This window comes from Cherax quadricarinatus, unplaced genomic scaffold, assembly GCF_038502225.1.
Source record: "Cherax quadricarinatus isolate ZL_2023a unplaced genomic scaffold, ASM3850222v1 Contig946, whole genome shotgun sequence".
Lineage (NCBI taxonomy): Eukaryota > Metazoa > Arthropoda > Malacostraca > Decapoda > Parastacidae > Cherax > Cherax quadricarinatus.
This window is the reverse complement of record NW_027195972.1, coordinates 37,933-52,376: the sequence shown is the minus strand read 5'-3', so window position 1 is coordinate 52,376 and position 14,444 is coordinate 37,933. Positions and strand designations below refer to the sequence as shown.

At 41.5% G+C, this 14,444-nt stretch overlaps 1 protein-coding gene across 2 annotated transcripts in view; it reads right to left on the bottom strand.

Annotated features, from left to right (window-relative positions):
- The window catches only part of LOC138851545 (zinc finger protein 271-like), a 71,147-nt gene extending 58,738 nt beyond the window's left edge, over window positions 1-12,409 (bottom strand). The window contains exon 1 of one of the 2 annotated variants that reach the window (XM_070080774.1): window positions 12,281-12,409. The gene's annotated coding sequence lies outside the window, so the exon portion shown is untranslated. Of the gene's footprint in view, window positions 1-12,210 lie in introns of both variants that reach the window. The other variant, XM_070080773.1, reaches the window with a different exon arrangement.
- Between the last annotated feature and the right edge of the window lie 2,035 nt (window positions 12,410-14,444).

Sequence of the window (14,444 nt, the reverse complement as noted above, 5' to 3'; positions counted from 1 at the left end):
TCTGCACGCTCGGCACTGGACAAGTTCTGTACGATCGACGAAAACGGAGCCAAAAAATCAGCGAAAAAAAGTAGGCCAAAACCGAAATTGGCGATAATGTAGATCAACGAAAACAGAGGGTCCACTGTTACTCTTCAAAACCGAGGATTTATTGTTATGATTTCCCCAGCTTTGAGGGCCAGGTGAACTGTGTTCCTCAAGCGACTGGACAGGCTCATCACTACCCAGGCTTCTGAAGAAATCAAGGCATCCATTGAAGCCCAGAACCCTTGGGCCAAGGTGGAATTTATTACAAATACAGTGGACCCCCGGTTAACGATATTTTTTCACTCCAGAAGTATGTTCAGGTGCCAGTACTGACCGAATTTGTTCCCATAAGGAATATTGTGAAGTAGATTAGTCCATTTCAGACCCCCAAACATACACGTACAAACGCACTTACATAAATACACTTACATAATTGGTCGCATTCGGAGGTGATCATTATGTGGGGGTCCACTGTATACCTAATGCTTCTCCATGCCGAAGGTCACCTTTAGTGACGTCAGCATGGTGGCCACAGCTCTCAGTGAGGGACTCGCTATACACTACATCCATATCAATCCAGCCTACATCAAAGCAGAGAAATTCCATCATATCCCACAGTGCTATAACTGTTATTCATACCTGCAAACCACCAAAGACTGCCCCAACAAGAACAAGAAGTTCTGCTCTTCATGTGGCAATGAAGGTCATGACTTAAGATCTGCACCACCCCCACTCCAGTTAGATGCCTAAAGTGCAAAAAAAAGGACCACCATGCCCTTGCTACCAGGTGCCCAACCAGAGGGAAGTACAGTGGACCCCCAGATTACGTCATCATCAGAATTCGTAATATTCGGAATAAGTAATGTTTTTTCGTCAAAATACAGTGGACCCTCGACCACCAATATTAATTCATTCCAGAGAGCTTGTTCTTAGCCGAATTTATCGTTAGCTGAATTAATTTTCCCCATAAGAAATAATGGAAATCCAATTAATCCGTTTCGTGAAAAAAAAATTTCATGAAATATACATTTCCCTACAAAGAAAACTATGAGACATGCACAATAACTACATAAATAAATGTTAAAATGACACTTACCTTTATTGAAGAGTACTGATGAGTGATGAGACACTGTTTTTCTTGAACGCTTTGGGATTTTCAGAGTGATACATGAGTAAAGGCTTCACTTTACAATCCCCACTAGCATTACAACAAAACATGAGAGTTAGCCTGTCTTTCATAGGCTTGTGTCCTGGCAGTGCTTTTTCCTACTGAGTAATGTAGGTCCTCTTTGGCATTTTCTTCCAGAACAGGCCTGTTTCGTCACAATTGAACACTTGTTGGGGTTGGAATTTTTCAGCTTCGCCAAGCCTTATCACACTGTGTATGCCACTAAGATTCTTAAATCTCTCAAACCTACCTTTGCTGGAGTTAAATTCACCAATATGAGCACTAGTTCCAGGCATTTTTTCCTGTTCATCTGGGAGTTAGTCAACTGTTGTGGGTCGCATCCTGGGGGACAAGATTAAGGACCCCAATGGAAATAAGTTAGACAGTCCTCGATGACACACTGACTTTCTTGGGTTATCCTGGGTGGCTAACCCTATGGGGTTAATTGTTTCTCTATAATTGTTTCTTGTTAAGCCACAACAACAACACTCTCTCCACATCTTTGAGTAGTACAGCTGACGGTGGTGCAGCAGCAGCAGCAGTTGACTGTGGTACAGCAGCAGCTGATGGTGGTGCAGCAAAAGCTGATGGTGGTGCAGCAGCAGTAGCAGCTGACTATGGTACAGCAGCAGCTGACCATGGTACGATAGTATTTCGATAGTATTTCTCACCCTTTTTACCAGTGTTGGCACTAGAAGCTTTCTTTGGGCCCATGGTGGTTTATTTAGCAGTTAAAAGCACTAAAAACAATGGAATAATACAAAATGTATCGCATATATGCGTGGAACCGTCCGCCCTGGCTTGTAAACAATGGCACACTAGCTGAAGGCAGGGCAGCTGAGGTGCTCAGGCTGGATGGACAGGACAACGCATTCAGGATGAATGTTGTTACCTGAGTTTTTCACCATTGGTCGAGCCAATATTTTTACGCAGAAACACATCGTCAGGCGATTTTATCATTAGACGATGCCAGCGTTGGTCGAGGGTCCACTGTATCGGCTCGGTGATCATCATTGAACTCGGTATTAATCTTTCGTCCTGAACGTATCTGCGCAGCCCGAGCAGTCTGACACACCATTTACAGCCAGTGTGCCATTGTTTATCAGCCAGTGAGGACAATCCCACGCATTCATACGATATAATTCGTATTATATTCCATTCTTTTTAGTGCTTGCAACTGCTAAATAAGCCACCATGGGCCCAAAGAAAGTTCCTTGTGCCAACCAGCCCTTTGGTAAAAGGCTGAGAGAGAGTGGAGAATGTGCCTTTTTTCAGTGATTCTGCAATAGAGTCGATAAAGTCTATAGTGCCAGCCAGTGATAAAGTGTAGCATTAACAGTGTAGCAAGAGCAAGCAAGTTAAGCGATTAATTGATAGAAAAAGGACAGCACGAAACTGACTCCTCCATTATTGTTGGTGGTATATAGGGCTACTGGGCTACTAACACCGCCGCCTCTGCTGCGTCTTGCTGCCGCCTTCACCATGTAAGGCTTATCTTCCAGTGGTCCTTATACACCCAACAACAAACAACACACCATCACTTGTGACACTCTTAATGTCAAATTTTATTCATTCTAGAGTATATATCATTAATAATGTTTGTTATGTCATATTAGATGAACTGTACTATATAAATAAGCCATAGAGCTGATATCAGTGTCATATTGAAGGACTATCTTGTCCTGTCTCCCAACACAATTCCTAACATACGACAGAAACAGACCTCTCTGGAACACTCTTTTGAGAAACAGGGGTCCAGTGACTCTCAAGCTGGTCCTAGTGGCATTAAAAAACAAAAAAGGGAAGTAACCCAGGATAAGGACTTGGTACCTGAAGTCTTTATGGAAGGGGATTCCCCTTCCAAACAGTTGTAAAATCCTCTATTCTCTCCTCTCCTTCCGTCTTCCATACATCACCATGTCTTCAATAAAGGTAAGAGTGATGTTATTATTGTTTTATTCTTCATGTACCACTGTTTTCTGTGTAGGTAAATGTATATTTCATGTAGAAAACGTTTTTTAATACTTTTGGGTGTTTGAAACGGATTAATTGGATTTCCATTATTTCTTATGGGGAAAATTAATTCAGAATTCGTCAGATTTGGGTTTGGTCACTCTCTCTGGAACAGATTAATTATGAAAACTGGGGGTCCACTGTACCTAAGAAACAACAAGACAAACAAAAGAAACCCACTGCCTAAGCTACTACATATGCTGCTATTACAAACCTCTAAGCAGATACTACCAAGATTCTCAAGGCCACACAAGCTGCCTCCGCCACTAGCACTACATCATCGCCAGTTCCTGTTGGCGAATCCACCAAAGTTGTTTACTGCATCATGTATGCCCATGTACATAATGTAGCTGCACTTGGAACATTCAACACGACCATCAATGAACTCTTCAGACTCAACAACATACCCAGCTTCACATTCCCTGATTCTTCAACTTTGTCTGACATCATGAAGTCCACTACAAATATTGTCAACATCGCCACTGCTCCACCACAACCACTGCCTCCCCACAACACAGAGATGGACCAATCAGACACCAGCGAGACATCGCCACATCCCACCAATGAGAGACCACCACTGCAATGGACCAATCAGAGACCTTGCCTTGCCCACCTCAGCCACCAGCCAAGAAAGATAAAACACAGGAACCTTGGGATGCATCTCTCCATGCCTAAGCCACTCCTTCACCCTCCACTGCTTCAGCTTCCTTCCAACAACAAAAACCCTGTGCTATGACTGGTGTCTATTTCTACACAACCAACCAATACAAGGACACAATGTTCACTCAAGACATCATTCAGACACTCCAGGATGGGACTGTTAAATTCACCTGCGACACAACCCAACCATTCACCACCGACTCCTTGATTCAACATCTCTCCAAAAGTACACGCCCCCTTGAACTCAAATATACATACATCTCAAAGAAAAAATTCAAAGCAATCCAGAATGGGTCTCTCAAAGACTGTTCACTCATCTAAGCAAGTTTATCATCGACCAATCACTGTGAAGACAAGTTTCCCCAGCACTTTACTATTCACTAAAGCTGGGATGTGGCTCTAACTGGACCCTGTAATGGCTGCCTTCTTCGCCCTTCCTGACTTGTCTGCTGTTGAAGCCCCATCAAGCCGTCCCTGCATTGTCAGCTGCTCACAGCTGACGTGCCCCTTGAGACACACTCATCCCTGGGAGTCACCCCTCAAGACAACACCACCCCTCAAGACACTCCCATTCCTGGGAGCCAAGGCCGGGTTGCCATCTGGAGAAGACCCGGGCTGGAAGTACTGGCGAATCAATACAATACAACAATACAGTGGGACCTCAAAAATCAAACTGCTCCCAACACGACCAATTATGTAAGTGTATTTTTGTAAGTGCTTTTATAAGTGTATTTTTGAGGGTCTGAAATGGACTAATCTAATTTACATTATTCCTGATGGGAATAAATTCATTCAGTAAAGGCACTCGAACAGCCTTCTGGAACGAAGAAAGTTCGATATTTGAAGTTCCACTGTACTATCACTACCACCCTCTACCACCATCATTACCACCCACTACTACCTTCTACCACCATCACTACCACCCTCTACCACCATCACAACCACTACCACCCTCTACCACCATCACTACCACCCTCTGCCACAATCACTATCACCCTCTACCACCATCACAACCACTACCACCCTCTACCACCATCACTATCAACCTCTACCACAATCACTACCACTCTCCACCACCATCACAACCACTACCACCCTCTACCACAATCACTACCACCATCACAACCACTACCACCCTCTACCACCATCACTATCACCCTCTACCACCATCACTACCACCCTACCACCATCACAACCACCCTCTACCACCATCACTATCACCCTCTACCACAGTCACTACTACCTTCTACCACCATCACAACCACTACCACCCTCTACCACAATCACTACCATTCTCCACCACCATCACAACCACTATCACCCTCTACCACCATGTAAAGTAAAAGGACACAAGTGCAACTAATGTGACATTTATTGTGGCAACGTTTCGCTCTCCATTAGTTGCACTTGTGTCCTTTTACTTTACATATTGTCGGTAATTCTACCAACTTTATTACACTCTACCACCATCACTATCACCCTCTACCACCATCACTACCACCCTATACCACCATCACAACCACTACCACCCTCTACCACCATCACTTTCACCCTCTCTACCACCCTATCACCATCACAACCACCCTCTACCACAACCACTACCACTCTCTACCACCATCACTACCACCCTCTACCACAATCATTATCACCCTCTACCACCATCACAACCACTACCACCCTCTACCACTATCACTATCACCCTCTACCACCATCACTACCACCCTATACCACCATCACAACCACTACCACCCTCTACCACCATCACAACCACTAACACCCTCTACCACCATCACTACCACCCTCTACCACAATCATTATCACCCTCTACCACCATCACAATCACTACCACCTGCTACCACAATCACTACCACCCTCTACCATCATCACAACCACTACCACCATCACAACTACTACCATCCTACCACCATCACAATCACCCTCTACCACAATCACTACCACTCACTACCACAATCCCCACCACCCTCTACCACCATCACAACCACTACCACCCTCTACCACAATCACTACCACCATCACAACCACTACCACCCTCTACCACCATCACTACCACCCTCTACCACTATTACCCCCTACCACCATCAAAACCACCCTCTACCACAATCATTACCACCCTCTACCACCATCACAACCACCATCACCATCTACCACAATCACAACCACCCTCTACCATCATCACTACCACCCTCTACCACAATCACTACCACCCTTTACCACCATCACAACCACCCTCTGCCACCATCACTACCACCCTCTACCACCATCACTACCACCCTCTACCACCATCACTACCACCCTCTACCACCATCACTACCACCCTCTACCACCATCACTGCCACAATCATTACCACTATCACCATCACAACCACACCACCACCCTCTACCACAATCACTATCACCCAGTACCACAATCACTACTACCCTCTATACCAAAATCACAACCACTACCACTCTCTACCACCATCACAACCACCACCACCACCCTCTACCATTATCACTACTACCCTCAACCACAATCACTACCACCTTCTACCATGATCACTATCACCCTCTACCACCATCTACCACCATCACTACCACTATCACTACCAGAAACTACAAGAAACAAACCCAAACTGACTCAGAATGGTTGCGTAGGATGCTCTGTGTGGGCGCTGGCAGGCGGACATGTTCGGTCCGGTGAACAAAAACCAAAGTGATGAACGAAAACTAGGACTATTTTGATGAAAAAAGTTCTTGAAAACCGAATTTGACAAAAACTGTGGCAAATGAAAACTGAGGTTCCACTGTAATGTCAATTATGTTTTACTTTTAGTAATTCTGAAGTGTTCTGCCTAAGAAGTGAGACTCTTCAATCTATATGAAAAAAAAATGGTGACCTTACATTGTAAGAATAAAATAAATTTTGGAAAGCGAATTATTATTATTATTATTAGTAGTAGTAGTAGTAGTAGTATTACACTGAGAAAAAAACACTAAACCCATAAGGTTCAGTACAGTAATATTCTACCATATTAGATAATATGTATTCTGTTTATGATACTGTAGTTAATATGGTAGTAAATAATAGTTAAAAAAAAACTATCACACATTATCATGACTATGTATGAAACACTGTGTCATGTATTAACTTCCCACATTATATATACTACTAAAAACATGCAGTAAACCCATGGGGGGTCCCACATATACTGACACATATGCTGATGCATATGCATTTTTCCTATTACGATAAACTTGATAAACCATAGGCGTTGTTAGTCTAGGGGAGTTTTTATGGAGAATTATTCTCCAGTTATATCATAATAAGGTTATAAGGAGACCGAAAAACTTTGTAAAATGTATCTTTAATATAAAGTAGATATCATTATAGACTTAAGGTATTTTGTTGTACCTTTTTCTTAATTATATATAAACAGACTTTATATACCACTTGTAAATTAAGAAGACCTTCATTCTTAGCTGAATGAACCTTTAATATACAGTTGAACAAAAGTTACATCATCCTCTATTTTCTAAGGAAATTTGGCTGTTGACTTAGAAAACTTGAAGTCTCTACACACGAGAACTTCTGTATAATAAAAATTCCACAATTTCTGGTGACTTAAATGAATAAAGCTCAAGACCAAATGCTTCACCGTTTAGGTTAAAAGGAGTAAGCCGTGGAGACCTTCTCTATACTGCCTGCTCTACTCCACTCACCTCTGACGTAAGCTCGCGTCAGGCGAGTAGTAACCAGAGGTGAAGTCATAAATGATTATTATCATTGGTAAATGATGCATCTGCGCAAAATGCATATATATACATAAAATGAAAAATGAGAAAGATGAAAATGAATATTTAATATTATAAAGCTGATTTTTGTTGATTTAGCTAATAACGGCGATAATCGCAATGTAATATTAGAAGGATGAACAAAATTGTAAGATATTTAGAGAAATCGCATGTCAGCGTAACAATCAGACCGTCACATATCCATCACACCAACATATGTATTAATCCCATGTATCTATCACCATGCATAACACATCCATATATGCATCACACTATGACATGTATCACTTCCACAAATCTATCACACTCCCACATATGTATCACTCACACATACTCAACATTTATATCACTTCAACATATATATCATATTGAAACTTATGTCTCACACTCAGATAAGTATCACTCCACAAATGTGTCAAACTCCAACATAAGTATCACTTCCACATATATGTCACACTCCCACTTGTGTAAAACTAACACATATGTATCTCCCACTTGCCCTCAAAATTTATAAAACTATGCATTCTTATTCTCAAATACTTGTAGAAATTATATTATAAAATTATTACTGTCAATAGTCACTGCTTCCAAAATTCAAGTTCATGAATTTAATGTCATCCAATGTACAAAAAAAAAAATTGTAGCTATAACCTTTCTTTACCTGGAGTTTACCTGGAGAGAGTTCCGGGGGTCAACGCCCCCGCGGCCCGGTCTGTGACCAGGCCTCCTGGTGGATCAGAGCCTGATCAACCAGGCTGTTGCTGCTGGCTGCACGCAAACCAACGTACGAGCCACAGCCCGGCTGGTCAGGAACCGACTTTAGGTGCTTGTCCAGTGCCAGCTTGAAGACTGCCAGGGGTCTGTTGGTAATCCCCCTTATGTATGCTGGGAGGCAGTTGAACAGTCTCGGGCCCCTGACACTTATTGTATGGTCTCTTAACGTGCTAGTGACACCCCTGCTTTTCATTGGGGGGATGTTGCATCGTCTGCCAAGTCTTTTGCTTTCGTAGTGAGTGATTTTCGTGTGCAAGTTCGGTACTAGTCCCTCTAGGATTTTCCAGGTGTATATAATCATGTATCTCTCCCGCCTGCGTTCCAGGGAATACAGGTTTAGGAACCTCAAGCGCTCCCAGTAATTGAGGTGTTTTATCTCCGTTATGCGCGCCGTGAAGGTTCTCTGTACATTTTCTAGGTCAGCAATTTCACCTGCCTTGAAAGGTGCTGTTAGTGTGCAGCAATATTCCAGCCTAGATAGAACAAGTGACCTGAAGAGTGTCATCATGGGCTTGGCCTCCCTAGTTTTGAAGGTTCTCATTATCCATCCTGTCATTTTTCTAGCAGATGCGATTGATACAATGTTATGGTCCTTGAAGGTGAGATCCTCCGACATGATCACTCCCAGGTCTTTGACGTTGGTGTTTCGCTCTATTTTGTGGCCAGAATTTGTTTTGTACTCTGATGAAGATTTAATTTCCTCGTGTTTACCATATCTGAGTAATTGAAATTTCTCATCGTTGAACTTCATATTGTTTTCTGCAGCCCACTGAAAGATTTGGTTGATGTCCGCCTGGAGCCTTGCAGTGTCTGCAATGGAAGACACTGTCATGCAGATTCGGGTGTCATCTGCAAAGGAAGACACGGTGCTGTGGCTGACATCCTTGTCTATGTCGGATATGAGGATGAGGAACAAGATGGGAGCGAGTACTGTGCCTTGTGGAACAGAGCTTTTCACCGTAGCTGCCTCGGACTTTACTCTGTTGACGACTACTCTCTGTGTTCTGTTAGTGAGGAAATTATAGATCCATCGACCGACTTTTCCTGTTATTCCTTTAGCACGCATTTTGTGCGCTATTACGCCATGGTCACACTTGTCGAAGGCTTTTGCAAAGTCTGTATATATTACATCTGCATTCTTTTTATCTTCTAGTGCATTTAGGACCTTGTCGTAGTGATCCAATAGTTGAGACAGACAGGAGCGACCTGTTCTAAACCCATGTTGCCCTGGGTTGTGTAACTGATGGGTTTCTAGATGGGTGGTGATCTTGCTTCTTAGGACCCTTTCAAAGATTTTTATGATATGGGATGTTAGTGCTATCGGTCTGTAGTTCTTTGCTGTTGCTTTACTGCCCCCTTTGTGGAGTGGGGCTATGTCTGTTGTTTTTAGTAACTGTGGGACGACCCCCGTGTCCATGCTCCCTCTCCATAGGATGGAAAAGGCTCGTGATAGGGGCTTCTTGCAGTTCTTGATGAACACGGAGTTCCATGAGTCTGGCCCTGGGGCAGAGTGCATGGGCATGTCATTTATCGCCTGTTCGAAGTCATTTGGCGTCAGGATAACATCGGATAGGCTTGTGTTAACCAAATTTTGTGGCTCTCTCATAAAAAATTCATTTTGATCTTCGACTCTCAGTCTGGTTAGCGGCTTGCTAAAAACTGAGTCATATTGGGACTTGAGTAGCTCACTCATTTCCTTGCTGTCATCTGTGTAGGACCCATCTTGTTTAAGTAGGGGCCCAATACTGGACGTTGTTCTCGACTTTGATTTGGCATAGGAGAAGAAATACTTTGGGTTTCTTTCGATTTCATTTATGGCTTTTAGTTCTTCCCGCGATTCCTGACTCCTATAAGATTCCTTTAGCTTGAGTTCGATGCTTGCTATTTCTCTGACCAGTGTCTCCCTACGCATTTCAGATATATTGACCTCTTTTAGCCGCTCTGTTATTCTTTTCCGTCGCCTGTAAAGGGAGCGCCTGTCTCTTTCTATTTTACATCTACTCCTCCTTTTTCTTAGAGGAATAAGCCTTGTGCATACATCGAGTGCCACCAAGTTAATCTGTTCTAGGCATAAGTTGGGGTCTGTGTTGCTTAGTATATCTTCCCAGCTTATATCGGTTAGGACTTGGTTTACTTGGTCCCACTTTATGTTTTTGTTATTGAAGTTGAATTTGGTGAATGCTCCCTCGTGACTAGTCTCATTATGTCGGTCTGGGGCTCCACGCATACATGTCTGAACCTCAATTATGTTGTGATCTGAGTATATTGTTTTTGATATGGTGACATTTCTTATCAGATCATCATTGTTAGTGAAGATGAGGTCTAGTGTATTCTCCAGTCTAGTAGGCTCTATTATTTGCTGGTTTAAATTGAATTTTGTGCAGAGATTTAAAAGCTCGTGTGAGTGTGAGTTTTCATCAGAGCTGCCTCCTGGTGTTATTACTGCAACAATATTATTTGCTATATTCCTCCATTTTAGGTGCCTTAAGTTGAAATCCCCCAGGAGCAAGATGTTGGGTGCAGGAGCTGGAAGATTTTCCAGACAGTGGTCAATTTTTAACAGCTGTTCCTGGAATTGCTGGGATGTTGCATCCGGAGGCTTGTAGACTACCACAATGACTAGGTTTTGGTTCTCGACCTTTACTGCTAAAACTTCCACTACATCATTTGAGGCATTTAGCAGTTCTGTGCAAACAAGTGACTCTGCAATGTACAGGCCAACCCCCCCCCCTTTTGCCTGTTCACTCTGTCACATCTGTATAGGTTGTAACCTGGGATCCATATTTCGTTGTCCAAGTGATCCTTTATGTGGGTCTCAGTGAAAGCCGCGAACATTGCCTTTGCCTCTGCAAGCAGTCCACGGATGAAAGGTATTTTGTTGTTTGTTGCTGGCTTTAGACCCTGTATATTTGCAAAGAAGAATGTCATCGGACTGGTGGTATTGTTGGTACTGGGGAGCTCCCACCAGTTGTTTTTGGTAATATATCCTCACTATAGCTACATAAGATAATTTGTGTAACTGTATTTATGCTCACCAGCACCTAAATAAACTTACTTATTCCGATATATGTATAACTTCCACTTATATATATCACACTCAAATGTATCACAATTTTTTCATAGTACCATGACCATGTGTATCATACACCAACATATACATCACTTCCACATATGTATCACACGTACATTACTGCCACTTACATCACTGTCAGGAATGTATCACACATACACTATGTATGTATCACACATGCATCAGGTATGTATCACATACACACCACAGGCCCATGTATCACATACATCAGTGTCACATATGTATCACACATACATCACTGCCACATATGTATCACACATCACTGCTACATATGTATCACACATCACTGCCACATATGTATCACACATCACTGCCACATATGTATCACACATCACTGCCACATATGTATCACACATCACTGCCACATATGTATCACACATCACTGCTACATATGTATCACACATCACTGCCACATATGTATCAAACATCACTGCCACATATGTATCACACATCACTGCTACATATGTATCACACATCACTGCCACATATGTATCACACATCACTGCCACATATGTATCACACATCACTGCCACATATGTATCACACATCACTGCCACATATGTATCACACATCACTGCTACATATGTATCACACATCACTGCCACATATGTATCAAACATCACTGCCACATATGTATCACACACCACAGACCCACGTATCCCTACCCAATATGCATCATTCTTACATATGGATCCAAAATACGGCAGGATGACTTCAGTTCCTTGGATCAAAATCCGTCAGGGTCATCAACGCACCTTGATGGATCATATGTATCACAAGCGGTGGTAAACCCGCAGGGACAGGAGTCAAGAGAGTGCCACAAATATAAGACATAAACGAGACTATTCGCTGTTTACAAGTGTGGTGTTGGCCTTACTGTGTTCCAACATCTGCTTTTAATTATTCAAACCATATATACAACTTCTATGATGTGTTATATGCATTACTTATAATATAGGTAACTTTTATATACGTTATTGGTACTTTTTACTTGCTAGTGTATGTATTCAATAGTAGTGTGGGGAATGTAATTAATAAAATGTTTAATTTAAGAAAGAGTTTCGGAGGAAGTGTTGACTCGGGACGCCAGCTGTGAATCCGGATTTGTCTTGACTCTTCAAGAACTTTGATGATTTTTTTTTATTATTATTATTGTAATCCCCTCAAGGAAGGCTCCTTGACGCTGGTGAGGGGCTCTTATAATAATAATAATCAAATTCAAATTCAAAGTTTATTCCCTATAAGGATTACAATGCTGAGTTTACAGAATTTGGTTATTGTGTGGTTTACATGTAGTAAAATAATGATTACAGAGTGTACCACTAGAACACCTAGCATGGCTAGGCAATTCGGGCAGACTTAAATTAAATCTTAAGTTTAAAATATTGCTAAATTATGAGGTAAGTTGGTATTATGGCTAAGTGACTAAATACTAGTTTGTGAGTTTAGCAATGTGAATGCTTTTGTTTTGGCACAGTACATAGTTTCAGTATTGGAATATCACAGGCCAACTTATGACTAGTTAGGATTCATTATTTTAAGATTGAGATTGATATTTCTGTTTATGGTCAAATGGGTGAGTGAGTGTAAGTGTGAACCACCAGGTGGTATTCGTGTAGTTAGTTGACGGGGTGTATCAGGGAGATAAGATGTTATCTAATGGTAGTTTTGAAGGTGATGAATGTGTCTGCAGTTCTAGAGTTTTCAGGTTGGGTGTTCCAGATTTTAGGGCCTTTGACATACATTATTTTAAGTTGAATTTTTGTGAAGGTTTAGTCGGACCACCAGGGGAATGTCGTAGAGATATTTGTGTCTGGTGTTATTTTTTTATTTATTTATTTATTTATTTACAATTTGAGCACACATACAGAGGTACAAAAAAAAATACAGATAAGAGCAGCATGCCAAAGCCACTTATACTATGCATAGCATTACGGGCTGGCTTAAAATTAACTTAAGATTAACTAAGCAATGATGAAATCAGTGATAAAACATTATTGTAAACAGATAACTATAAAGCACAAATGAGTATTACAAAGACAGGTCATATGGTTGCTTGCATTGTTGTACATTCAGTCGTATGAAGTATTCTGTTAGGTAGTGTATTTAAAAAATAATAAAGTTAGATTGGGTTTTAGGTTTAACATTTATGTGATATAATTGTGAGAAACATTTAAGATATACAATTTATAAGGTTCAGTTATTCAGTATTTATTTGGTTTTGGGTGAGTAAGTGATCTTTGAGAAGAGACTTGAATTTATAAACAGGTAGTGTTTCTTTTATATTTACAGGTAATGAATTCCAGATTTTAGGGCCTTTTATGTGCATTGAGTTTTTGCATAGTGTGAGATGGACACGAGGAACATCAAAGAGTGATCTGTGCCTTGTGTTATGGTCATGTGTTCTGTTGAGGTTGGCAAGGAGATGTTTGAGGGGAGGGTTAATATCAGAGTTAAGTGTTCTATGTATGTAATAGGTGCAGTAATAAGTATGGATGTTTTGTATGGTGAGTAGGTTTAGTGTATTGAATATTGGTGGAGTGTGCTGCCTGTAGTGAGAATTTGTTATCATTCTAACTGCAGCCTTTTGTTGGGTAATTAGTGGTCTGAGATGGTTACTTGTTGTTGAGCCCCATGCACAAATTCCATAGGTGAGATAGGGGTAAATAAGAGAGTGATATAGGGCCAGGAGGGCTGACTGTGGAGCATAGTACCGTATCTTCGATAGTATGCCTACAGTCTTGGAAATTTTCTTAGAAATTTGTTGTATATGTGTATGAAATTTGAGTCTATTATCAAGGTGGATTCCTAAGAATTTTCCCTCTGTTAGCTTTGTGATAGGTGATCCGTTTATCATTATGTTAAGAGGGACATCTGTAGCTCTGTTACCAAACTGAATGAAGTAGGTTTTGTCAATGT